The 27224-nt window shown below is 41.8% G+C and overlaps 1 protein-coding gene across 1 annotated transcript in view; it reads right to left on the reverse strand.

Annotated features, from left to right (window-relative positions):
* The window catches only part of LOC119885460 (E3 ubiquitin-protein ligase RNF123), a 168277-nt gene that overhangs the window by 68710 nt on the left and 72343 nt on the right, over nucleotides 1–27224 (reverse strand).

The raw sequence follows: 27224 nt of genomic DNA on the forward strand, positions 1-27224 counted from the left end.
TACAGGTCATCCCTCAGAGCTGTGGACTGTCTGAATTACAGCTCAACCCAAACTGGATGTCCAGGCTGATATAGATATCTGGGTGCTGATTATTTTAAAAACAGAAAAGAATCTCAACATGGATTGAAATCATCCCGTCAGTGCCCTCTGGTGGACAAACCATTTACTGTTACTGATCAACACAGACGCAGGCCAGGGTCTGTTGTCACGCAGAGATAAAACATCAACAACCAAAATGTCCAGTGGGAAATATGCCAAATTATATTTGCTTCAGTCACGAAGTCAGAGCTCGAAAAATATATATGGGAGTCAACAGCCTAAGAAAACTAATGTTTTGATCCCGTTTGAATTGTGTAAATAATTAAACACGAGATATTTGTCAGTTTAAAAGATACTTTAAGTCAAGAAAGTCTGTGAAAATACGTAATTACAAAGACACCCGTTACTACTACTACGACGTTACTGAAGCGGATGTCCCCGAAGCTAACATTACCGAAGCTAACATTACTGAAGCTAATGTTTCTGAAGCTAACATTATAGAAGCTAACGTCAACGAAGCTAATGTCAGTGAAGGTAACATTACTGAAGCTAACGTTACTCAAGCTAACGTCACCGAAGCTAATGTTTCTGAAGCTAACATTATAGAAGCTAACGTCAACGAAGCTAATGTCAGTGAAGGTAACATTACTGAAGCTAACGTTACTCAAGCTAACGTCACGGAAGCTAATGTTTCTGAAGCTAACGTTACAGAAGCTAACGTCACCGAAGATAACATTACTGAAGCTAATGTTTCTGAAGCTAACATTATAGAAGCTAACGTCAACGAAGCTAATGTCAGTGAAGGTAACATTACTGAAGCTAACGTTACTCAAGCTAACGAAGGTAACATTACTGAAGCTAACGTTACTCAAGCTAACGTCACTGAAGCCAATGTTTCTGAAGCTAACATTATAGAAGCTAACGTCAACGAAGCTAATGTCAGTGAAGGTAACATTACTGAAGCTAATATTACTTAAGCTAATGTCACTAAAGGTAACATTACTGAAGCTAACATCACCCAATCTAATGAAGGTAACATTACTGAAGCTAACTTTTCTGAAGCTAACGTTACTCAAGCTAACGTCACTGAAGCTAATGTTTCTGAAGCTAATGTTACTCAAGCTAACGTCACTGAAGCTAATGTTTCTGAAGCTGACATTATAGAAGCTAATGTCACTAAAGGTAACGTTACTCAAGCTAACGTCACCGAATCTAATGAAGGTAACATTACTGAAGCTAACGTCACCGAATCTAATGAAGGTAACATTACTGAAGCTAACGTTACTCAAGCTAACGAAGGTAACATTACTGAAGCTAACGTTACCCAAGCTAACGTCAATGAAGCTAATGTTTCTGAAGCTAACATTATAGAAGCTAACGTCAACGAAGCTAATGTCAGTGAAGGTAACATTAATGAAACTAATGTTTCTGAAGCTATGTTTCTGAAGCTAACGTTACAGAAGCTAACGTCAACAAAGCTAATGTCAGTGAAGGTAACATTACTGAAGCTAAGTTATCTGAAGCTAACGTTACTGAAGCTAACGTTACTGCAGCTAACGTCACTGAAGCTAACGTTACTGCAGCTAACGTCACTAAAGGTAACATTACTGAAGCTAATGTTTCTGAAGCTAACGTTTCTGAAGCTAACGTTACTGAAGCTAACGTCAACGAAGCTAATGTCAGTGAAGGTAACATTACTGAAGCTAACGTTACTGAAGCTAATATTACTTAAGCTAATGTCACTAAAGGTAACATTACTGAAGCTAACGTCACCCAATCTAATGAAGGTAACATTACTGAAGCTAACTTTTCTGAAGCTAACGTTACTCAAGCTAACGTCACTGAAGCTAATGTTTCTGAAGCAAACATTATAGAAGCTAACGTCAACAAAGCTAATGTCAGTGAAGGTAACATTACTGAAGCTAACGTTACACAAGCTAACGTCACCGATGGCAACATTACTGAAGCTAATGTTTCTGAAGCTAACATTATAGAAGCTAACGTCAACAAAGCTAATGTCAGTGAAAGTAACATTACTGAAGCTAACTTTTCTGAAGCCAACGTTACCCAAGCTAACATCAATGAAGCTAATGTTTCTGAAGCTAACATTATAGAAGCTAACGTCAACGAAGCTAATGTCAGTGAAGGTAACATTAATGAAACTAATGTTTCTGAAGCTATGTTTCTGAAGCTAACGTTACAGAAGCTAACGTCAACAAAGCTAATGTCAGTGAAGGTAACATTACTGAAGCTAAGTTATCTGAAGCTAACGTTACTGAAGCTAACGTTACTGCAGCTAACGTCACTGAAGCTAATGTTTCTGAAGCTAATGTCACTAAAGGTAACATTACTGAAGCTAATGTTTCTGAAGCTAACATTATAGAAGCTAACGTCAACGAAGCTAATGTCACTAAAGGTAACATTACTGAAGCTAACGTCAACAAAGCTAATGTCAGTGAAGGTAACATTACTGAAGCTAACTTTTCTGAAGCTAACGTTACTCAAGCTAACGTCACTGAAGCTAATGTTTCTGAAGCTAATGTTACTCAAGCTAACGTCACTGAAGCTAATGTTTCTGAAGCTGACATTATAGAAGCTAATGTCACTAAAGGTAACGTTACTGCAGCTAACGTAACACAAGCTAACATTACTGAAGCTAATGTTTCTGAAGCTAACGTTACAGAAGCTAACGTCACTGAAGCTAATGTCACTGAAGCCAACGTCACCGAAGCTAACATTACTGAAGCTAACGTCACCGAAGCTAATTTCAGTGAAGGTAACATTACTGCAGCTAACGTCACTGAAGCTAACATTACTGAAGCTAACGTCACCAAAGCTAACGTCAAAGAGCTTCCATGTGTAGATGATGTGATGAAAGGACCAGGAATTGTGGTATTAAACATATCAGGTGAGATACACCTGTGCGGGGAACATAGCTAAGTTACCTAGCTAGTAGCAAGCAAGCAATGAACGTTAGCTTAGCATTACAGCGGAAACATGTTTGTGACATTTATTGTGTGAGACAAGATGTGTAGTTCATTGAGCGGTTTCACACTACACTTATTACCTCAGTGTTTTACGACAAACGACTTTCTTGACATATATTATTCTTTAGACCGACAAACAAAAGTGTGTAATTCAGGGCACAATTCAAACAGGATAAGAAAAAATATGTTATCACTCGCCGTTGACTACTGTACATATGGGTTTAACAAAGGTCTCATTGGGCGGAAGGGGAGGGACTATGGTATATAATATAAACAATCAAGAACTTTATGACTTCTGGGAGCCGCCACTTCATGCCAGTAAATCTGAATGAATAATACTTTGATTGACTGATCAATCAAACGATGTGCAGCATATCGGCGAATTTTTCTCTCGTGGCTTCAGCTCTCCTAACCAGAGATAACGCCTGGTCACCGTCCAAAAACAGATCTCAGGTCAGTGGGCAGCTTCACTCTGACACAGTTTACTGCACAACGCTACGCTGCTACCTTACCGAAAATTACCTTTTTCTTCACGTTGTAATAATTATATTTTCACATGGAGACATTTTACACACAGAGCACAAACAATAATATATATCGCCCAGAAAAACATCCAACCTTTCGGAGTCCTGCAGATTGCAGAGAGAAAAACATCATTCACAGTTCACTCACCACACACTCAGCACACCTGGAGTGCGGTAACACTCGTCTTGTGAATGAACAGTCCAACTGTTGCTTGTGTGCATGTGTGCGTGTCTAATGCAGCGAGGATCACGGCTGTAGCTCAGCAACAGAGAAACTGGGTTATTACACTGGTGGCGGCGGCACTCGCTCTGCAGCTCCACACACACACACAGCAAACAGCACAAACTTAAAGTCAGTGAATGTGTGCAAAGGTTAATATAAAGTGAATGCATGGAGCACTAATTATACTTAGAGTTTTAAAACTAATTCAATATAATCAGAAACTAATGCAAACAGAACGGCAAAAACTAATGAATTTAAAAATGAACAAATGAAACTAATTGTTATTCAGAACACAGAGATCCCCTCGAATAGCTTTTATAATCATATAGAAAGAAGACACAGCCATCTGACTGGTAACAGCTGGAGCAAGTTTATTTCAGAATGAACACTTCCTTATGTGTTGAATTTTTTGTTATTATAAGACGTTCAAACTAGTTCAGGTTCAACTACGGGCAATATGGCCAAAAATGTAATCGTATCACAATAAAAAATTTCAGACCATTCGATATCAATAATTATCACGATAAATGTCAAATGATTATTTGTCAAGTTAAAAGGCTGATTTTTGCTTTTTGAAGAAATCAGATGGTTAGTTGTAGTTTTAAACTGTCATGGTCAGAACATGGTAAACACTTGCCAAATAGTGGATCACATTTTTTATTTATTTATTTATTTATTATGTGCTTGAGTGAAATTAAGTAAAATCTTTTTTGCAGTTCCTTTTCTCAACATAATAAATAGATGGTGTAATAGAAAAAACAAGTGCTAATTTGTTAAATCAAACATTTATTGATGACATATTGAACCTTTGTGATATTGTTATTGAGGAAAATTATATTGCGATAATTATCATCTTTGATTTATTGCCCAGCCCAACACTTTTTTTCCCTTTACATCTTGCATAAGTGCTGATTAATTTAGATTAAGTCTGAACTGTCAGATTCTCGGCAGATTCGGCTGCATTTGATTGAAATGAGGTCGGACACTTGAGCGTGATGTCAAGTAAAGCTGCAACTAACGATTATTTACATTATCGACCAATCTGCCGACTATTTTCACGATTAATCGACTAATCGTTTTGTCTATAAAATGTGAAAAAATAATGAAAAAACAAAACCCAAAGACTGTTCATGTCATAAATGACAAAGAACAGCAGCAGTTCCTCACATTTAAGAACATTAAACAAGCAATGTTTCACGTTTTTGCTTAAAAAAAAAAAAAAAAAGACTGAAATTTTTCTCGATTCATTTTCTTTCGATCGACTAATCGTTGCAGCTCCAATATAAAGATGCATAACATTTGCGAATAAGCGCTAAACAAATGTGGATCACTTATGCAATAAAGTAAAACATGCAGTTACTGTGCTGGACTGATAAAGTGCAACTTCATAAACATCGTTTTGTGTAATAAAGGATGTTTTTAAAGCCCGGAAAACTTGGTTTGAACCATTTCTCTGGGATTAAATGGTCTGTACTTTCTAGACTTTTCTAGTCTTCCGACCACTCAAAGAGATTTTACACTATATGTCACACTCACCCACTGATGTTGGAGGCCAACTGCTCATCAGAGAGGAACTATTCATTCAACCACACTCACAATCAATTCAGGGTTCAGTTTGTTCCTCAAGGACACTTGGATATGCAGACGACTGGAGGAGACCGGGATCAAACCGCTCACCTTCTGATTAGGGGACGACCTCCTGAGCCACAGCCATAACGACGATATAATTGTGTAAAATGGTGTAATTCCCGAAACTCTCTGTAATTGTAACCATGATTTATTAATGTTATATCGTTAGTCGTGTTTGTTCACCTCTAAAAATAAACGTTACTGTATGTTTGCATCCCATCTGTGAGTGCCAAGGGGGAAACGGATAAAGCCCGAGCATGCAGTCTCAGTTTTAAGCACTGATGTTTGCTTTCATGTCAAATCCATCAATTATAGTAAGAAGCAGCTGCAAGTGGAGGTGAGGAGGTTGGGTTTGTTGTGTGATATCTATAGGCGGGGGTTGGTAACGGAGATAAAGGTTAAACACATCTTTGCTGCACAGAGGAACCATTTAACCCTGAAGACACATGTATTTCTAACAAACTGCTGGGCAGACGGGACGTAACTCTAAATTTATGTGCTTACAACATTGAGAGCTGCTGCTTTTAAACAAAGGGTTGATGTCTGTCCACCTGTCCCGAAAGTTTTCCAGATATACAATGAATTCTCCAGATAAGTGAAAGCTGTGAATGTTCTAGTGATTTGCCTCGAGGTCAGAAAACAAAGTGTGCTGCTGAATGCAGGAACCTGTAAGCGTGGAGACGTGTGGCATTGATCCTGCCTCTGCTGCGCCGTGGCTGTAATGTCAATGAGACAGAGGAGGGGGGGATGTGACTGAAATGTAGTTACACTGCACCGTAATGTTATTAAATGTGTTAGAAACTCAGTTGGTCTCACGCCTCGTTCTTCTGGAACAGCTAACAGATCCAGAGCCAAAGAGAACTTGAGACGGATACGGATGTATGCATGTTGGTCGCTGTGCAAAGTGCGACGAGTCCTCGATGGCAGGAGCATTTCTAATATTTGCAAATCAAATCTAGAGACCACATAAACAATCCAAATGTCTTGAATCCGCCAGATAAACTGAGATTCACCTGGAGCAGGTGACACATTTATCATGGTGAACAGGAGTAAACTGGACGTTCCAACCAGAGGAGCTACACCGAAGTTTGGGTTGAAGCTCACATGAATACCTGGAAGAAATTAGATTCAACGACCTCTCTCTCTCTCTCTCTCTCTCTGTGAAGCTGCACTTTGGCACAGCGGTGCTTTAAACTGAATGCTACCCTTCGTCATGATCATCTGTGTTTTATAATCCGTGCTGGTTAATTAGGATCGGAGCGCTAAAGCTGACATCTTCATGAATACGTGGAACCTTGAACAATTTGAACAATGTCCCTCTGAATAAGGAGCAATCATGCGTGAGGTAACCCCTCATGTCAGCAAGCATCATCTATCACGCCGAGTGTGACCTCCGATCTCAACGAGTAGCTGTCCTTAATCCAGCTGAGGCTGATGTCAATAGTTCTGCAGGTTGGACACAATGAAATGTCTTCTGCACTTCATCTTGTGATGGAAAATGAATTAAATATATTTTTTCATTGCCCGGAATAAGTTGCTCTGAATGTTTCTGATGAAAAGCGCTCAAAACTGCGGCTTAGTGCGACAGATCAGAACACTCCTGTTCTCTCAACTCTGCTTGTTTTCAGGAGAAATACATATTGTGTGTTTGTGTCTCATGTGAAGCGGTAAATGAGTCGGGTTTGGTATCAAGAACCGGATTCAAGCTGGAACGGTAACCAAATTTCCAGGAGCCGTGGATTCTGCTTCTCGGCTTCTAACTTCCTGCATATTTCAGCTCCTGACTGAACTGCAGTGAGGATTTTACAGCCCATCAAAGTGTCTCTTATCTGCCAGGAGCTGCAACGCCGACCGAACGTCACCTCATGTGTTACATCAACAAAGCCTGAAGAAGAGAGTCCGTCTGGTTCTGGTCCTGGACCGTGGCGGACCGCAGCAAACGCTCCAAAGTTTGGCTCAGCTTCACTAAAAAAAAAAAGAGAAGGACGCAGCAAAATGCAGCAGCTGCAACAAGGAGGTTTGGTGCGAGGGAGGAAGCGGCTCCGACGTGACGAAGAGTTTCCTTCAACACGGCGTGAATCTGAAGGAACGCTTCACCGTGTTCAACGTGTTCACCACGCTCTCCCAGCTCTTCCGTTTAATGGCTAAGCTTTCACTTTAGCCATCAAAGGGAAGACGAGCGAGTAGTGAGGGGATGAAGATTGACGGTGAAGAATCAGAACCGAGATTCCATAAGTAGAATCAGAATCGATAAAACTGAAACGATACCCAACCCAGTAAAATGAGCGAGATGACGCAACATGGGGCGTTGAACTTAATGTTATTAGTCTGAGTGCACAAGACGAGGGAAAACCTGAAAGAATCCCTCATGGAGGGCCGGAGTGTCGACTGTCAGAGAAACGTATGTACAGTAATAACACTTTCCCGCTGCAGCTTATTTACAACACGTCCAGCTTTAAGAGCTTTTCTGGGTTTGCTCCATTAAAGTGAGAGCGGGCGGATTTGGAGTGATTTTAGTGGGAAGAGGAGATGTGTCTTTTTCCTGGCAGAGCCTCGGTGTGTGTTTGACAGACAGAGAGGATGATGGGAAACGCAGAGTCAGTTTCACTGTTGGATCGGCTGAGAGACGAAGACGGAGGTCTGACAGACACGAAGCCAGAACAAGACGGATGCCGCCGTCTTCACAAGTCGTCTCTCGCACACAGGGTCTACTTCAACTCACCCGTTGAGTGTATTGTAGTGTAGTTTTGAGGTGCTTGTACTCTACGTGAGTATTTCCATTTGCCGCCACATTTATCTGACAGCTTTAGTAACAGTTGACATTAGTTAAAGATTAACCCAGATGTTCTCAACCTTTCTCCATTTGTGACTTCTATATGAAATCAGCATGTTATAATAATATTAATATATTATTATCAGTGTTTCCCACAGGATTGTAAGAGACTATGGTGGGTGGGCCCTCTCTGTGGGGCCTAAACGCAACTGTTGTTGGCCCAACAGACATTTGTAATTCTCAAAACTAAGCTCGTCCCACCCAGATCTGTCAGACCTGAGGAATCTGAGACAGCAGAGTTTCAGCTGATAGAAAAACACGCTCAGAAGTAAATAAACTGCTGCTCTTCTGCTTAACACACAGTACTATTAACTTCACTGAATTTCTAAGATAAGTTGATTAGATAACTTATGTATTAGATTCAGTAATTAATCAAGGTTGTGTCAATTTTCAGTATCCGTTTTCCAGAGTTAGAAAGTCCAGTATCGTGACAAGAAACTACAATAAAGGAATCTTGATATTTTCATTTCAGTAGCTGTTCGAGGCTCAAAGAACAAATACTTCTGATACTTTAGTTAAGTTTAAGATCATGTACTTTTTCCAAGGTAGGAATATGAAAAATAATACTTTTGCTTGTAACGGGGTATTTTTACTCTGTTGTATTGGTGCTTCTACTTCAGTACAGGATCCGAGTAGGTAGGTGGAAGTAAACAAGCCTCTGATGCTGGTGAAGGATTTCGCTTTTGAAACATCTTTGCACAGAAATCTGTTGAAAACAAAACTTTTGCTGTGATTAGATACAAGAACAGTCTTTATCACCGTGCCTTTCACTCGTGTTGCATCACTGCTGGCTTCTGCTGCCCTCCATTCATCAGCAACATCATCTTCTCAAGCGTTTGTCTCACTCAGATGTCTGTTTTTATTCTGCGTGAGGACATTCAGTCAGATGCCAGGCTCCACAGACCGAGTCCGACAGGAAGCAGCGCTACCCCCGCTGTAACCAGAGCGAGAGGAGAGCCAGGAGGTCACATGTGAACATCTGATTAACTGCAGACCGTGAAGGGAGGTATTGCCCTCTGCTCTGCCGACAAAAGCTGCATCTAATACGTGCAAAGCTTCCCGATTCTCCCGTGAGTCTGAAATCAGTCCCTCCTCCCTTTATAACGGACACCAGCAGTTTCCTCCACAGTGAGCTGAGCTCCCGGACACTTTACTGCTCATCATGACTGACCGCTAAAGAGTTGTGTCTTTAAAATGTGGAGCATTGCATTGTGGGATTGTAAGCAGAAAGTAGTGTACATGTCGTGGTTTCTGAGGGCTCTATGTGGTGGATAGATCTAAATACTCGGAGTAATCAGACACTCAAATGAAATGGCTTTATAGTGAATACAGTGGAAACCACAGTTACAGAATCACTCCCGTCCAGATGATGTTTAAATCATTAACCTACAGTAATCAAGTAGTTATTTTCAACATGTGGGAAAAAACACTATGTAGATTTTTATCTTAAAATTACTATTACATTGTATTATATGAACAATGTGAGCTCTTTGGAAGAAGCTGAGTATTGTCAGAAAGGACACCACGGCAGAGGCTGCGAAGAGGAAGAAAAAAAAGAGAGAGTGACGAGCGAACGGCCGAGACAAGAGTAAATATCAGAATGACTTTTACTCGTTGACGTGAGTTAGCAGAGCTGAAAGGCTGCAGGACAGACGGCGAGCTGGTCTTCTTTCTGTTGGACTAGTCAGTAATAACTTATTAGCTTCTGTTGTTCCTCACAGGAAGAGGTTTAGCTGCTAGCCATAGATCTGGAGTCGATGTTAGCAAACTTACTAGATAACACACTCAGGCTGTGTTCAAACTGCTTTCTCAGAAGGTGTCTAACAGGACAGCGAGGCATCGAGTGCCGTTCCAAACGGCTTGAACGATCTCTTCCTGTTGCGAAAGATGCATCGATGCTGCCTATTACCCATAAACCAGCGCAGCTGCAGCAGGCCGTTGCTTTCAAAAACTGGTCAAGATAGTGGACAAACAAGCTGAATTCGTACACAAAAGTAAAAAAAAAAGTTTTTAGCAGTTTTCTCGCTTCAATTTTTGAAAAGCTAGCGAGAACTAAACACTGAACTATCATATCAGCCCGCGACTGTAACCAACCAAGTTTGTTCAGTCTGATTTCTGAGGCATCTTTTAGCCGTTTGGCTTTTCAATAGCTAGTTAACTGATGCTAAAGCTCGCTTCTGGCTGTGTCAGAAGAGACGCAAGACGGCGTGCTGACGTCACACATTCCCAAGAAGGTTGTTCGAAACCAATGTTAACAGAGATGCCTTCACTTGAGCGTGAAGCCTTCTGAGGCAGCTGTCTTATGGTAGCGAGGCCACAGCCTTAAGACATCGGTAACGTTACAGTAAGCGCTCTTGTGCGGTCGCTGGCTAGCTCGCCACTCAAGTCTCAAGCCACATTATGCTACTGCAGGTTGAGATTATTGCCGGGCAAGCGGGCAACATAACCGGGCTCAGCAGCCTCTGTGGACAGAACGTTGGCTGATGGCAGAAGAGACCAAAGAGGAGGCTGACGGAGGGAGTTAAGAAGAGAAAAAGAAACCAAGCATGAGGCTGCTGGACGTTGGCGAGAGCTCCATGAAATAAGAGGCTGCAGGAGGGACGTACGACTTGACATTTATGGATCAAGTAATGTAATCAAATTACAAAAGCACATGTACAGCTGTCCTTTTACGACAGCACTAAACTACACTCTGAAACAGTCGGGGCACCACGTCACATAAAAACAAACACATTTTCCATAATGTTGCTTTAAAACTGCTGCAGCCTTTTAAAGCAAGCTGCCACATGCTGAGGCTCTCTAACTTATCTGCACGAGCTGTTGAAACTGCGACAGCTCGTAAACAACCGTCCCAGCTGCTCTCCCAACACGAGTTCACCGTGGCTCTGTGAGTCATTTTACCCCCTTGTCTCATTTTGTCTTAAGTTCTCCCAGATTTAATCTGCACACCAACTGTAGTTCATTAGAAATGGAAATACCAATGGAAATACCAACATCGAGGGCCCGTGTTGGACGCGATGCCCTGATTTCACCATGAATGCATCAGGACGCTCCTCGGAGGGCCCGAGGCCGCTGATCGAGGCCGTTTACTGTTCCACACCACTGACGGCGTTAGTTTGTGTTTGCAGTCCTCTCACCTCTGCCTGTCCTCGCTGATAATCATGTGTACTACACAGCTTTTGGCCTGAACACTAGCATCTGCTTACAGGGTATTGCAGCATCGGGTATCTGCAGGTGTTCAAAAGCATTTAATTCAGTAGCAAACACTGTCACTACAGCTAACTACAGCAGCGAGGAGGCGCCACTCAGACTAAACGAGGGAAGACTTGAAAGAATTCTGCTTTTTTTTTAACCCATTTTCTGCTGCGTGTCCAGGTCGCACTGATGACAGCATTGCAAGTTATCGCTGTATACTGCTGGAAAGTACAACAGAAGTGTAATATCTCTGTAACATGTTTGTTGTGATTGTTAGCTGAAAGACTTGATGTGCTTATCACGTCCAACCTGCTCTAAATACTTCATCAACACTAATTTTATTTCAGTGTTGATGAGGCCTCCCGGACGCGGCGGGACATGACTATGTAATGAAAAACGCTCCTCCCAGCTGAGAGGGATCAGCAGAGGAATAAAAATCACAGCGGGCTGGACTTGTGTGGTGGAAAAAACTACATCCCCAGAGCCCAGGCCTCGCATGGTCCAAAGCTGCTAAGCTAATTAGCCTCGGTCTCAATCTAATCTGCGGATGGGTGCGAGCTGCTTCTGATGTCTTTCAGCCCGAGGTAATGGACAATAATTAGCACCATTGATTTTCTACGCTGTGCGGGGAGGGGGAGAGCTGTTAATAGTCCCGATGTGAACAGAGAGATGAGAGAGGGGGGAGACACGATGGATGGAATCAAGTGCAAACATCGCCATTAGGTTCAACGCAGAAACACATTTTAACCACCCGAGTGATGTAAAGAATAACAAGCAGCGGGTTTCTGAGAGTCCCAGGTTTACAACACGGTGGGTTCGCTGTGGGAAGGAGAGGGAGGAGCTACAGATGAAGCACACAAGCCTCCATCACAGCGGCGGAGCATCACTTGCAAACCCTCTCGCAACACCGCGATGTTTGAACAGGACTTCACGTTTGCCAAGAACTCTGTCCAACAGGTCCCGAAGAACCTGCTGTCTGTTGATGTTTCCAACATACAGTCATCAAATGGCGTTCAGATCTTAGTTTAAAAGAACAGTTTTAAATGGTTTAATTTAAAAAAAAAAACAATTGCACATCGCCGCCGCAGCTCTTTTCACCCTGCGTGTTGAACGCTCCGTTTTAGCTACAGAGTGAAACATCTCATTTCTGTAAGATCTTTGTTGGGAGTTGCACATGTGCAGTACTTGGGCCAATCAGAAGCAGAGTAGGAAGGTAAGCAAGGTAACCAGCTCGTGATCCCAAAACACCGGCAGAACAACCAGAACCGGCTTCTCAACCTAGACTGGAGCATCTTTCGTAACGTTTTGACTGAGCTCCGTCTCTACATCACAGTAAGCTTTATGTCCACTACCTGCCTGGAGGCTCTCTGTATTATTTTAATTTCATATTTAGGTTTACTTGTGGAAACTAGGCGAGCGTTACGCCGCGTGTTACAAACTGGTAGGTTACGGAAGTAAAGGCTGGACTACAATCCAGCTGTGTTCAGTTCAGGAGCAGAGTTTTGTGTGGGAGATGGGAACTCCCTTTGTGCTTTTTCACTTTGCAAAGCTAATACATGCACAAAAAAAAGATATAACACAATAAAGGAGAGGGGAAAAGCAGAATATGACCTCTTTAACCTGGTAGTTTGAAATACATTTCTTTGCTTTTCAGCTTACAGTCTGTAAAGATAATCCGTTATGTAAACATATATTCTTGACTTTGCCGAATTTAAGCCCAACTTTACTTCTCTCTAAAGAGAACGACGGCTATTTCATGATTTGTTTGTTTAAATGTTTTTTTAGATGTGATTTGGCTTCCATTGTCCGGTTTACTTTTATTTCCTGACCTTGTTTGTTGTGTTTTCTCACGCTCCACAGTTTCTGTGCCTCATGCTACAGTTTGTTTTAACTTTTATGTCGTAATAGTAAATGTGGGTTTAATCAGATTGGTTTGTCAGCAGTTTGAGCAACATTTGATCACATCTACTGTGAGCAGCTGTTTTACGAAATCGCAGCCTTTGTTTTTAATGAAACTGTATATTTGTGAAGTATAATAAACAATAAACAATAAATAAAATAAGCCACAGCTGCCATTTTCTTTCACACAGTCCCTACTAGTGTTTGCTGTATCCAGGCAGTCAGGGGTAATGAATCTTTTTCGTCGGGTTATTCAGCACATTCTTAAAAGGAGATTAATTATTTTGTTTGCTGTTTTGTTTCACCTTAAATTGTTGCTTCAGTTTTAGTAGTAATAAATCAACAAACAGAGGGCGCAGGAAAACAGAGATTTGAGTTTATTTTTATGTCCCACCTTATTTTGTCCGACCCAAAGTGTGCACAGGTGTGTGGAGGTTGCCTGGAGACGCTGCCACTCCTGAATCCAGCTGGTTTTGGTGGTTTATTACTGGAGCTCCAGATAACTGGAACATCGTCTCTCTGATTTATTACAAGCAAACACTTCAACACCCACGAGCGGCCAAAACCTATTAGTAAAGCAGGCCGCATGTGAGCTGCATGAAATGAGTTCAACAACACAGCTGGAGGCTGTTTGAGGACGACTGCTCTCCCGTACAATTAATCAGCGGGCGGCCCGGTGGGTACAGCATGAAACAAAGAACCAAATTCAGAGAGCTGCATTAATTTTGTACATAATTTTGTACATTCTGAACATTAAGATCAGCCGTGCCCTTCATAATGTGCTTTTCACAGGACAGACGTCATGATTCGCTGCAGCCTCAGTCTGTTTCTGTAAATAAAAACTAAAGAGACTGAAGTTTGAGGCTACAGACGAATCTCACAGCAGATTCAGGCGTTACTCTCTGAAGCGTCGCCGTCATCACTTTTACTCTGACTGACACTTTATTTTGCAGCCTGAGGGGTTTTTTTTTATAATAACGTTAAGATTTTTGTCACCATGTCACTCTTGTTTTGAACTTCCTGTCACTGTTTTGACGTGGAGAGGAGGGGTCTGAGGGGTGGTGGGCGAGGAGAACGTGATTTACATATAATCTGCATACTAATGAGAGAAATTCAAAATAAAATGATTAAATAACTTTTAACACCTGTGTTATATTTTTCTGAGACTGTTTCAGTGTCTATTTAACTTGCAAACAACGTAACTTTGCTCGCCATCGTCCATCATTTCATGATCGCTACCTAGAGCCTTTTAAATTGAGATTAATTAAATCTTATTTTTAAATGTGTAAATATCAGTTTACATAAATAATCTCACTTGATTTTAAAGGTCATCTGAAGGCATCTGTCCTTCCTCTGAGTGAAACACCTGAAGGCAGCCGGAGCGTAAGAGGCAATGCACCGGGAGCCGTTTAGACGAATGAATGACTGAATGTAAGTAATGAATGAATTGATGAATGGACCCACCGGTGCATGGTGGGATAGCCAGGCTAGCTATGCTAATGAAATGTGAGCCACTTCATCATCTCGTGCCCGATCCAAGTCATCATGTTGGTGAGTTACTTCCTCCCTGCAGAGCAACACGCATAAAACATCCTCGCAGGTTGAGGTCGAGTGAAACTCAGGAGTTTGTGAGCGACGTCATTGTGAGTTGCACGTGACCGAGGGCTTCTGAGGAGATCGAGATGGGGAGGGTGTTTTTAGAGACTTTGTCAGTTCACAGCGCAGCACGTAGAGGAAGGAAAGGGTCGCTCCTGGCAGCACAAGAAGAATGACTGATGCAACATTCAGTGGGAGTGAAGCAAGATCAGGTAGAGAGAGCTGGGACGAAGGAAACGCAGTCATTTTCTCCGAGCCCATTCAAGTCTGATATGACAAACTACATCAGCACGTACAGAACGCAGTGCTTTCCAGAACTGTGAAAAAAAATCAGGTTGTGTTTATTGTTTGTCATGATCATACGGCAGATTAGTTTGTACTTTAACACATCCTAAAGATTGCCATGATAAAGTTTTTCAGTATAGAAGCGAGTAAAGGTGAACAGTCAGGAGCTGAAGAAGGAATTTAAGGATAATCTACATTTAAGACTGATTTACGTAGGTGTGAAAAGAAAAATCCAAATGTGCACCGACTATTAGGCCATATGTTCTAAAAAATATATGTAACTTTTATTTTTTTTAAATGTAAAGCACTTTGAGCTGCATATTTTGTCTGAAAGGTGCTAAAAATAATATTTATTATTATTGTGCAAGAGTAAAAGTAGTTTATGGCTCCCTGAGGATATTTATGTATACATGTAGGATGTCTTACACATTATATATAAATATATTTTGTTCCACATGCTGAAAAATTAAATCTCCACAGAGGCACACAGTCAGGAGAAGCTCACTCTCCTGTAGAGCAAAAACTTAAACACTAACTCTTCTGTTTGTCACAATAAAGTAAACAAATACTGTATAAATATCACTGTATGCGAGTGTAAATCCATGTCATGCAGAAAATAAATACGTATTTGCATTGTTCCTCGTTGAGTCAGCAGGGCCAATAAAAAAAGGTTTTAAGGTGACCTGGCCGAGAAGCCCGTCGATACCATCAACACGATGCTGATGTGTTCTACACTCGCTGGTCAATAAATACCATTATGTGTGGACCCCTTAATGGGAGCAATAAGGCGCAGGAGAGACTAAAGAAGAGTCCTTGATGGAATTTCGATCATGGGCGGACAAGCCGGCGCGAGCAAACCACAAAACTAATGTCTGTTCATGATGTTCTCTGCGAGCCCGACACAAGCTGAGAGGTCAATTACAGAAAGACGCGTGCTTTTACCACTTGAAGCCCACAGACCGAGGCTTCCCCTCACTTTCCTCTCCAGCACTTTAAAAGATCCTGGACTGCGTGGCGTCATATATGTACTCTTTGTCTGCTAACATGTACAGCACTTCTTCAGCCTTTACAGTGTCTCAATATATTGTCATTTTCAGTTTCAGCAGATCTTTTTGTGCACTGGCTGATATTCAAAGCAACAGTTCAACATGTAGTGAATCCTCGTCTGCTCTTCCTCTCTGAGAGTCAGATGTTCAGCTTGACGTCTGGGTGACGTCACACCGTGATAAATGTTGTGATATTAGCTGGGATGCTAATTTTGACAGGCTTAAAACAAAACGTCCTTACTGGAAAAATGCTGGTTGAATGTACACAGAGCAGCGGATACGAGTCGCCTCCATCCTGATTGACGGGTAGCCATGGTAGAAGACCTGTCAATCACCTTGTAGCCCCGCCCTAAAGCCTCCCCTGCTTCCTGGTCTCTGTTCCTCTAAACGGGACCATAATTTACTAAATGAACATCATGCTGTGTTGAAGAAGACTTGAAACTAGCGACTGAGACCAGAAACTCATCAGGAAAGTGTTTACTGAGGGAATAAATCAGCTGAGAAGTAGAAACATTTTCTCAGAGACTTCTATACAATCACACTTCTTTCTGCAGCCGCTGGAGTCGCCCCCTGCTGGCTGCTGGAGAGACTGCATATCCTAAGCTAAGCTAACTGAGAGTAACAGTGGAATCTATCTGGACATTTAACTCTCAGAGAGAAATAGAAGAAGATGATTAAAAAAATACATCTCAAAACCCCGATTATTTAATCACACAGACAAAATTACTCTGAATTTAACAGATGACAGTTTGGGAATCTGGTGACCTTTAGTGAAACTTTTTTTTTTTAAATGAAGAGAGAGAGTGGTACAGTGCAAATTTACATATGAGAACAACAACGTGGGCTGTTAAGTCCCTAAGAAGTCATCTATTGGCTCAAAAGGACAGAGAGACTTCCAGTTTCAATAACGGCCTCGCTGAGGAAGAAATATCTGTTCAGGATTGGCCGGCGCTGGAGAAAGACCTGACGTCTGACATTTGGACTTTGTGTTCTGAGAGGAAAACTGAGTTAACTAACGTAAACACATGAATGCAGGAACGTCTGAATGTCAAGAAATTAGCCTGCCTTTGCAAAGTGAAATGTATTTTATCTGATAAACAACAGGGACGAGGCCTCAGAGGTGTCAACACTAGTGTTGTAGTACTCGGTCTTAAGACCACTTTTTGACGGTCGTCGGTCTTGTCTCTGTCATCGAGGACTCGGGATTTTATTTCAAGACCTGGTCTCGGTTTGGGCGGTCTTGACTACAATCCTAGTGAACACTGCCGCCATCTTATCGGTTACAACATCAAACCTTCCCAAACAGCACCGACACAAACTCACAGGACAGCTAACAACCAACAGCTGACCGCTAACCCCCCCTTCACATTGGTTGGTTGAAGCAATGTGAGTAGCGGTGGTGAGGAATAGAATAAAGTGTGTGTTTACCAGCTCCTTCAGAAACTCTGTGACCTCGCTGATGCCCTGGCCTCAGAGAAACGGGTCACCCTGTCCTCACGCGCAGCAGTACCGAAGCACATCAGTGAGCAAGACAACGTTGATGAAGCAAGTAATGAGGGAAGACTTGGAAGGGAAGTACACAGACTGCACATCTCCTGCTTTGTAAGCCCCCGATTTAAGGGAAGCTTCTGTAAAAACCTGGCTGACACAGTTGAGGCATATGTGAATATGTGGCTATGAATCTTGCAGCATGCAGTCAACAGCCTCGAGCACAAAGGGAAGAAAATGAAAGGCAGGAGAGGGAAGCAGCAGCAGCAGCACTAAGAGCAAATACAAAAGTCTGTCTGTGCTGCCGCAGCGATTCACTTCATCCAGACAGAACAAGGCAACCTTGGGAAATGAAATCTTCCGCGTCTGAGGTGAAGATGTACACATGTCTTCCTGCCGTCGCCACCGACCCCCTCGCTAGGTGGAAAATGCATGCTGCTGAAATGTCTCTCCTGGAAAATGCGACCAGGAAGTATCTCTGTATCCCTGCCACAAGTGTGCCTTCAGAGAGGATGTTCAGAACCAGCGGGCTCACTGGCTCTGAATACACATACAGTCAAACCCTGAGGTCGCAGGAGGGACGGGATGTTGATCCGCCCAAACAAGCAGCGGAGGGAGGCTTCGGCAGACGAGCAGGTGAGCCGCTTGCAGCCTAACAAACAAGTCAAACAGCAGAAACCAACATCTGCAGCCTGTGTTCAATGTTGCTTTAACGTTACCTCGGTCTGTGCTTGTAAAATATCCACCGCGACTTGTAACGTCATTTCAAGTTTTTGACCGAGTGAAGTCAGTGCGAGTGAACAAACCCTAGATAAAAGGTGACGCCCTGGCAGTGGCAAATAGCTTTGGTTTAATATTTGATTTCATTAATGTTTAAGTTGAGATTTACAAGAAATATTTTATTGCTACCGTGTAAAGTGAAAACTTTATTTGTTTAAAGTGTTTGCAAACCACGTTATTGCACTTTTGTCCATATAGCAGTGCATTTAAATTAAAATTGCGCAATACACTTCTTTAGAATTCATTATTCAATTTTACTCCTAACAATGCGATTAATCGCGAATAAAATTTTTTATTGTTGTCCAGCACTAAATAAAACACAAATATAAATACATGATAAAAGCAAGAAAACACTAAAAAACACGTTTAAAATAAATATAAAATATAATAGAGCAGAATGAAATAAAATAGAATAAAATAAAGTCAAATAAGATCAGGAAAGGCTCTCCTATAAAAGTATGTTTTAAGAAGGGACTTAAAAGAGTTCACTGACTCAGCCGACCTGATTTCCTCGGGCAGGCTGTTCCAGAGCCTCGGGGCCCTGACAGCAAACGCTCTGTCCCCTTTAGTTTTCAGTCGAGACTCTGGAACAGACAACAGACCTCTGCCCGAGGATCTCAAGGTACGTGCTGGTGCGTATGGGACTAAAAGGTCAGAAATATAACAAGGCGAGAGGCCATGAAGAGCTTTAAAAGTGATCAATAGAATTTTAAAGTCAATTCTAAAACATACTGGGAGCCAGTGTAATGAAGCTAAAATAGGAGTAATGTGGTCATATTTCTTTGTTCTGGTTAAAAGCCTGGCAGCTGAGTTCTGGACAGTCTGGAGTCGATCAATAGATTTTTGGGTTAAACAGGTGAAAAGGCTGTTGCAATAATCCAGGCGTGATGAGATGAAGGCGTGTAAAATGGTCTCGGTGTCCTTAAAAGTTAACATAGATCGAATTATTTCTATATTTCTAAGTTGATAAAAACATGATTGAACAAGCTTTGTGGTGTGCTGCTCGAAATTTAAATTACTGTCAAACCAAACACCAAGATTTTTTGCAACAGCTTTAATGTGATTCACTAGGGAACCAGCAGGTGGCAGTATTTGATTTGCCATCTGCTGGGACCCGATGACCAGGATCTCTATTTTGTCTGAGTTCAGCTGGAGGAAATTATTTGACATCCACTTTTTGATTCACAGAGACAGTCGGTAAGTGAACTCATGTCTGTAGCCATCAGCTGCACATGAAAGGGCTTGAAAAAGATGATAAATTCTGGCAGTAACAGTTGTCTCACCCTGCACCTTCACATGTTGCCATCATGCAGAGTGAACGAGGGAGGTTCTGCCGGTACAGCAGTTTAAGGGTTAACGAGTCGATGCTTCACAGGCAGAACTGGTCAACAGACGCTGGGCAGTGAACCAACCCCCCAGTTTGTGCATAATGTGCTGCGATTCTGGCAGAGAGAAGGAAATAACGTCGAATAAATAATTGAATGTGATGAATTGTGTTTCTATGCAAATATGAAATCTAATAAAAATCTCTCATTTTATCATGGTTTTGTCTAAAAGCAGATATTCTGACACAACTGAACAAAGCTCTTCTCCTCTTCCTCTCTGAGACGTCGATGTTAAGACTCGTGTCTGTACGAACTGTATACAAAAACAAATACAGGTGGTGAGAGGACACACTGGCAGGAGGTGAAAAGCCATTGACTTCCAGCCAAAAGGTCGGTCAACATATCTTCAGGCTCGATGCTGTGGACGCTGTAGGTCCACCTGATAAAAGTTGAAGCTGGATACATTTAAAGTCTGAGGAGAAGTCAAGAAAATGCAATCGTACAAAAGTCTTTGCAGCATTCAGGTGATTAAGTAGGTTGCTGTGTTGCACCCAAAAACTTTTATAATCTTCTCGACTGTTTTCAGCAAGTAAGTGCCACAGGCCTGCAGTGGTTTAATCCTGGGCACCGGTACAATCACTGAGTCCTTTAAGGTTTAAAAACTTTGTCTGTACTCTGCATTTAGACAGTTCCTTGCTAAAATCATGAGTGTTAAAGCGACTATAAGAAATGTTCAGAGTCCGGTCTTGGCAGCAAGGGAAATGGGACACTTCTTAGATCTTAGCCCATCATGGACTTCACGCCCTGCCATGCTGGGCGGTTTCTCAGCAGGGTTTTTACTTTGCCCCAATAATTAAGTTTAGCAAGTTTCTTCTTAACTTGTTTCTGCAACTCTCTGCAGAGAGTGTCATCATCCCCCTGGTTAAAACAAATGTTGCTCTGAATAACTGAGGTTTGAACAGATTGGGACAACCGCAAGCAGAGACATTCTCAGTAAGTTCATCCAAATAAATAAATCCCAGTCTCTGCATATGTGGCAGTCATGGAGACACTGACACTGGACTCCAACACCAAATGTTTTGTTGGCTTCAGGACGGGTTCGTAGTTCGGAGCCAAATAAACAACAGTGATCGGAGGAGCTCTGCGCAAAGATATGTATCACTGAACCATAACAAAGGTCCAAAATGTTCATATGCCTAGTAGGACAAGTGACATATTGATAAAAGACAATAAGCGACTGTCTATGCTTATAGAGGTTTAAGTTAGTAAGTTTAAGTTAGGCGTGTCCGGTGTGATGTAGCCTGTCCACTGTTTTCACAGTGGCTGTGTTGTGGTGTCAACAAGCGTATCGAATATCTGGTAAATAAAATGTTGGTAGAGAAACAGTCAAAGGTTTAAATGTAAACTAGTCTGCCGATGTGTCGTGCCGGCTGCACACCAGAGGATCATTGGGTCGATTCAGCATCCGCAAATCGTGGGGTTGTTTCTGGATCCGAACCGCTTATCTGCCCCACCTGTGTCTGGACTGAATGGTCTGGTGTGCACATTCTTAAGATTAAAATATTATAAATCCTTCATTATGTCAGTGGTATCTCATTTTTATAACATCTGCTAAGATTTGAAACTTCTCTAGTGTGCACCAGGCGTTAATCGACTAAAAGTTTCATCTTTATTTGTATGTATTCATATAAAAGTAATGGTAAAGAAGTAGAGAGATTGATTAGAGATTTTTAGAAGAAGAGAGGTTTTTCCAAACTTTTTTTAAATAATAACAACGGTGACATGAGCGGAAGAGGTGACAAACTAAAGCCCCGTTCAGGTAAACGAGATCGTGAGTGAATGTGAATCTGCTGATCCACAAACTGTTTGTACGCCAACATTAAGCTCAATTACAGAACATCTTTATTCATTACGCAGGCTGCCTTACAAAAGACAAGAACAATAATGAGTTCATTACATAAACATGTCGATGGGGGTGACAGAAAGAGGGCAGGAGGCAGCGAGAACTCGCAGGACTAATTAGACCTGAATCAGTCAACACTCACAACACTGACAGAACTGTCAAAATACTGCAGACAGACCAGGAGTCTCACCTGCAGTCTGCCTCAAACACGTCAATATCAGCCGCCACACACCAACACATTCTTTTCACACGGCTAAATTAGCAACACAAGTTCTTCAGACCTGCTTAAAACTTTCCCAAACTCTAACTTTTCTTTCAAACAGACCAATTATAATGTGTAGTGAAATCCAGATCTGTGCCACTCTCATGTCCGTACGCTAAATAAGACCCTACAGCCAGCAGCTGGTTAGCGCAGACCGCAAGGACCGCGATTGGTCGGATTAACAGAATCGCATTTCCGGCTTTTCCTTCTGCCTCAAACGGTTCGGGGGTCGTACAGACCATCTCCTCAGACGACTTCTCTCGTTTCTGCCTTTTAGTAATTTCACTTAAAGCCTGCATCCAGCCTAGTTCAGTAAAGACACCAACGCACAAGTATAAACGCTCATGACGGCGTAGAATCGATGCAGAAGTCTAAATTAGCCTTAACGTGTTACCTCTGCAGTGTTACCGTACGTGTGTCGGACTATTTCTTGGCTGAAAGAGGAAAAAGTCCATCATATTTTGTATTCACATAAAATCCAGATTAGATTTAAGCCACGCTCATTTACACATTAATACCGTCTCTCCCTCCTCAATCTCATATCCTGTTATTCTATTCGATTAAAGCCTGTTAGACAGGTCCTACCTACGTCTCTTCATCTGGCCTCTTCATTACCAAAAGTCTGTTTCTTCTCTCCCTCCTCCACCGCTGATTCTCTCAGCTCCTGCCTGCGATGCTGCACAGACTGATTCTGCACTCCGGCAGCTCATTCATATATTTTTGGTGTTTTGAGAGCATTTGTGGACGGGAGGTCAAAGTGACAATTAATCTGACGCAAACAGACACACAAAACAGACTTCTAATGAGTCCCAGATTTACTGGCGGATAATTTGTTGTGAACCTGAAACTCTGAAAATCTGTTGTTGAGAAAACAGGAGAAGTGAATTAAGTTCCTGTGTCAGCAGAAACGCCGGCCGCAGCTGCTTCACTGCCTCGTTCGTCAGTTTGGAAATGTTGACGCCAGCTGAATATTTGTGAAGCATTTTATTTTCTCGAGCAGTCACTCACACAGTTTAGAAGGTGGATGCGTTTCATTGTTCATTTCACTGTGTTGCACAAGGCTACGTAACGGCCCGATAACCGCACCTTAGCGCTGGGCAATAAAACAATAATGATAATTAATAACAAAATAACAAATTAGCACTTAATTTTTCTATTAAGATATTTATTTTGTTGAGGGACTTAATTTAACTTGTGCGTATTTGTTATCATAATATTTCTGCCTCATTGATCCATACCAGGCTGCTGTTCAGCATATCAAGTGTTAAGTGCATAAAAGTTTAAAACTACGAAAAGAAATCAGCCTTTAACCTTGAAAGGAAAAATAATTTGACATAATTATTGATATCAAATGATTTCATTTTTGGCCGTATCACCCAGTCCTATCGGACCGGATACTTTGATGTTCCACTATGTTCACCAGCTGCTCTCTAACTGTGTCTGTCTGCTGTGTACAGTTGGCTTTTTACAGCTTCTTACCTGAAAATGACGCTTTGAGGGTGAACCGGAACAGGAAAGCTGCAGCCAGAGAGACAACCAACCAGCTGAAAGTCACTTTAAAGCTGCAGATTCAGCTGATCAGTGACTCCAACACGCTGCCACTTCTTACATTATTATAAAAATAAACATAATAGCTGCTTCTAAGCAGCCAAAGTGTCTCCACACCAGCGACTTGATACCAGAACAGGAGCATGTGTTTAAACAGTTAAAATGTAGTCATATGATTGGTTCACAGAACCACCTCATATTTCATTTGTTCTGCCCCCCCGACCCCCATCCCATTAAGTCAGATTTCCACCAATCAGAAGAGCAGCGTCACCAGTCCAGATCTGAAAAGTCACACGATGCTCTGATTGGTTGTAGGTCTGGACCTGCGTCTAGTCTGCAGGTCTGTCCAGGTCACCGGGCTCACAAACATCAGGCTGGGGTTATTAATATGTTGTCAAACGAAGGTCTCTCATCAGGGAGCTGGTTGTTAATTGTAGATTTTAAAGGGTCAATATTAATGTTGTGTATTTTGCTCAAAATATATATTTAAATAATTAAATCAACATCATAAACGTGCGACGACCAGTCGATTAGGCAACACCTGTAATCAGGTTCAGCCCTTGTGCTCTAATTTACTCTCTGTGTTAGTGTAGGTACGTATTTTTAAATTTACCGTATGTTCATCCTCCATAGCAACGCCAGAGCCCAGCTGAGTGTTTAACAGAAATCAGCTCCAACCATCAGTTCATTTCCCAGTAAAGTGCCTGGAGGACATCGCTGACAAAGGAGCAGCAGCGCAGACTATTACATTTACATTTACTCACATCCATTAATCTGTGACTCCCTAAGTGACGCTGCTCGGACATCCACGATAAGGCTGAGTGGATGATAAAGAGGAGCATTATAAACTGCTGAGCCACACATATTAACCAGCGAGGGGACGCCGAGAGACAACCCATCAATATCCTGATGCAGCGGCCGGAGAACGCAGCGGAATACTAACACAGGTGGAGTCTAACGATGTGAGCTGAACGTTTTGTTCCCGTCTAAAGCTGCTCGGTGTCAGAAAACAACAGCTGGGAAACACAGAGGTGTTCCAGCTGAGGTATTCAGATCCTTTAAAAGTGCTGCGATCAAAACCTTACTGTAGTAAAAGTATGAAAGTAAAAGTAGTCATAGTGCAGTAAAATGTGTCTGGATTAAACTTCCTGCTACATTAATGTGTATTTTACTGCTGTAGGTGTTGAAGGTTCATTTTAACTCTGTGTTTCCAACATATAGACTTTACTTGGGCAGAATATAAATAATATGCAAATTAGGTACTTCCTCATTGAACATGCATTGATTTGTACATCACACAAATCCATTTTCCAGCAAATTCATATCCGATTTTTTGGGGTTTTTTTCCATGGATTTATTAACAATAAAGGACTTTTTCCCCCCCACATATTTACAGATAAAATGCCACGTAAAATCAGAATTACAAAAGATAACAGTGTGTCATGATGAGCTCACTGCCTTCAGGGGCGAGAAAAATGACTTGGCGTACAGGAAACGTGTCATTTTGAGATAGTGCTGGGCAATAAAACAATAATGATAATTATCAGAATATAATTTTCCTCAATAACACTATAACAAATGTTCAATATGTTGTCAATAAATGTTTGATTTAATTCATTTGAATCCTGAATGAATTATTATTATTATTATTATTATGATGAATTATAAATTTTTCAATCAAGATATTTATTTTGTTGAGGAAAAGGGACAGAAAAATATTTAATAATCATATTTTTTGAAAAGATATTTGATCATTTTGAATGTTCTACCTCAAATTTGTGAAGTGATCCCTCAAGTGTCACGTTCTGACCATAAAGAAAAGTTTAACCACACAATTAACCATCTGGCTTCTTAAATCAGCCTTTACACTTGAAAGAAATGATGATTTAACATTTATCGTGTGAAAACAAGCTTTCAAACGACGAATATGAAGAGTTTTAAAAAGAGCAGTCAAACTTTCACATGGAAATTGAAAAACAAAGACGAGATGTATGTGATCTGCAGTTGATGGACTATAAAATAGACAAATATTAATGTTTATATATATTATTCAACACTGTTTTGTATGTTTTATGAAAGTTTGTTAATAATATAAAAATATCTGGCAATTTTGCATTTTGCAGAGAACACAGAGAGGTTTTATCTGGTATCACACAACGTGGACACGGTGGATATTTTACGAGCACGTTCCAAGGTAAAGCAACAGTGAACACCGGCGCAGATTCGGTACCACGTTGGCTTCGATCATTTCAATAGGCTGCGTCATTAACCAACAACATCCACGTGCTGCTGCTGTGGAAACAGAATAATGGGTGGTGAGTTCTGGCGACATTAAATAAACATACTGCTGATGGAGTAAGAAGATACACGCAGGGAGAGGAAACTGCCGCCGCCGCCGCCGCCACACTGTCAGTCTGTGGGAAACACGGACGTTGGAGCCTCAGTCTGAGATCACATGATGCAAAAACCCTTCAGAGTCTGAGCTGAGTGAAGAGATTCAGGATCTGATTGCTCTCCGCCTGCGGTTTTCTTCGGCACCAGCCGGAGCTTTTATCGGCTGCTAATTGAATTTCCTCCACACTGCAGGCCATCAACACCCTGCGAGATGCCCCGCTGCGCCCTCATTATGCGAGTGTGAGAAAAAGGACTGTGGTGAACTGTAACCTGCAGCTCCAAGAGGAAATAAAATACATGTAGCGCTTGGTTGCTACGAGCTTCTAAAAAATACCTACGCTATCCTACAGGAGATTTGTCTTTACAGGGAACTGTTCAGAGAGAAACCTGAGACACTGAAAGGGACGGCGTGTTTATGACCACTTCCACATGTAGTTTTTCTAAGCTTATAGCCTTTGATTGTTTGTTTGATGAAGCGGTTTTCGTTCTGTGTGTGTGTGTGAGCTGCTGTTTATGAAACCAAAATGTCCCTTTAAGCCGACGAAGCCGAAACATGTTGTTGTTCAGAGATAAGAACTTCTCTCTGTGGCTGAAACCTAATTATCCAGTTAACCACGGAGACAAACACCCTTCCGCCACATCAGGACGCGGCGCTACGCGCGGCGTCACGAGCCGACACACTTTAAAAGCGGCCCTCTCCCAAAACGCCGTCTAAACAAAGCTGATTTCTTCTCGCCACCCGTTTCTAAGCTGCTCCACTTGCTGCCAACAGACCTTCACAGTGTCATTTGCTCCGAGACTAATTGAGAGGTAATGAGTTTGGATTCATCCCCACAGCCGTGTCACTGGAGGAGCGGCCCTGTTAATTAAAGCTCAAACGAACGTTGATGAAAAGCCGACAGTCACAGATGAAGTACAGGACTGGAAATCTGTTCTGCTTCTCAAAGTGACATCTTCAGATAAATGATTTCCTCACTTCTGCTGCCGATACACAAACAGCAGAGAGTCCACGTCCAACAGCTGACATTCACCGTTCTGCTGAAACAGGAGGAAGCTTCTCGATTTACCTAAAGATGCAATTAAAGATTCTTTTCTCGATTAATCGTTTTGTTTTGTAAAATGAAGACGCATTCGAATGTCTTGTTTTGTCCAGTTCAGTTAGACGGAGACAAGCAGCAAATGCACATATTTAAAATGCTGCAACCAGAGACTGTTTGCTTTGTAAAGACGGATGAGTTTGTCCAACGGCTGAATAGGCCGAGAAAAGG

The sequence above is a fragment of the Micropterus salmoides genome, unplaced genomic scaffold (assembly GCF_014851395.1).
Source record: "Micropterus salmoides isolate LMB-PRFRI ecotype aquatic unplaced genomic scaffold, ASM1485139v1 Ms_hic_scaffold_4, whole genome shotgun sequence".
In the NCBI taxonomy this organism is placed as follows: Eukaryota; Metazoa; Chordata; class Actinopteri; order Centrarchiformes; family Centrarchidae; genus Micropterus; species Micropterus salmoides.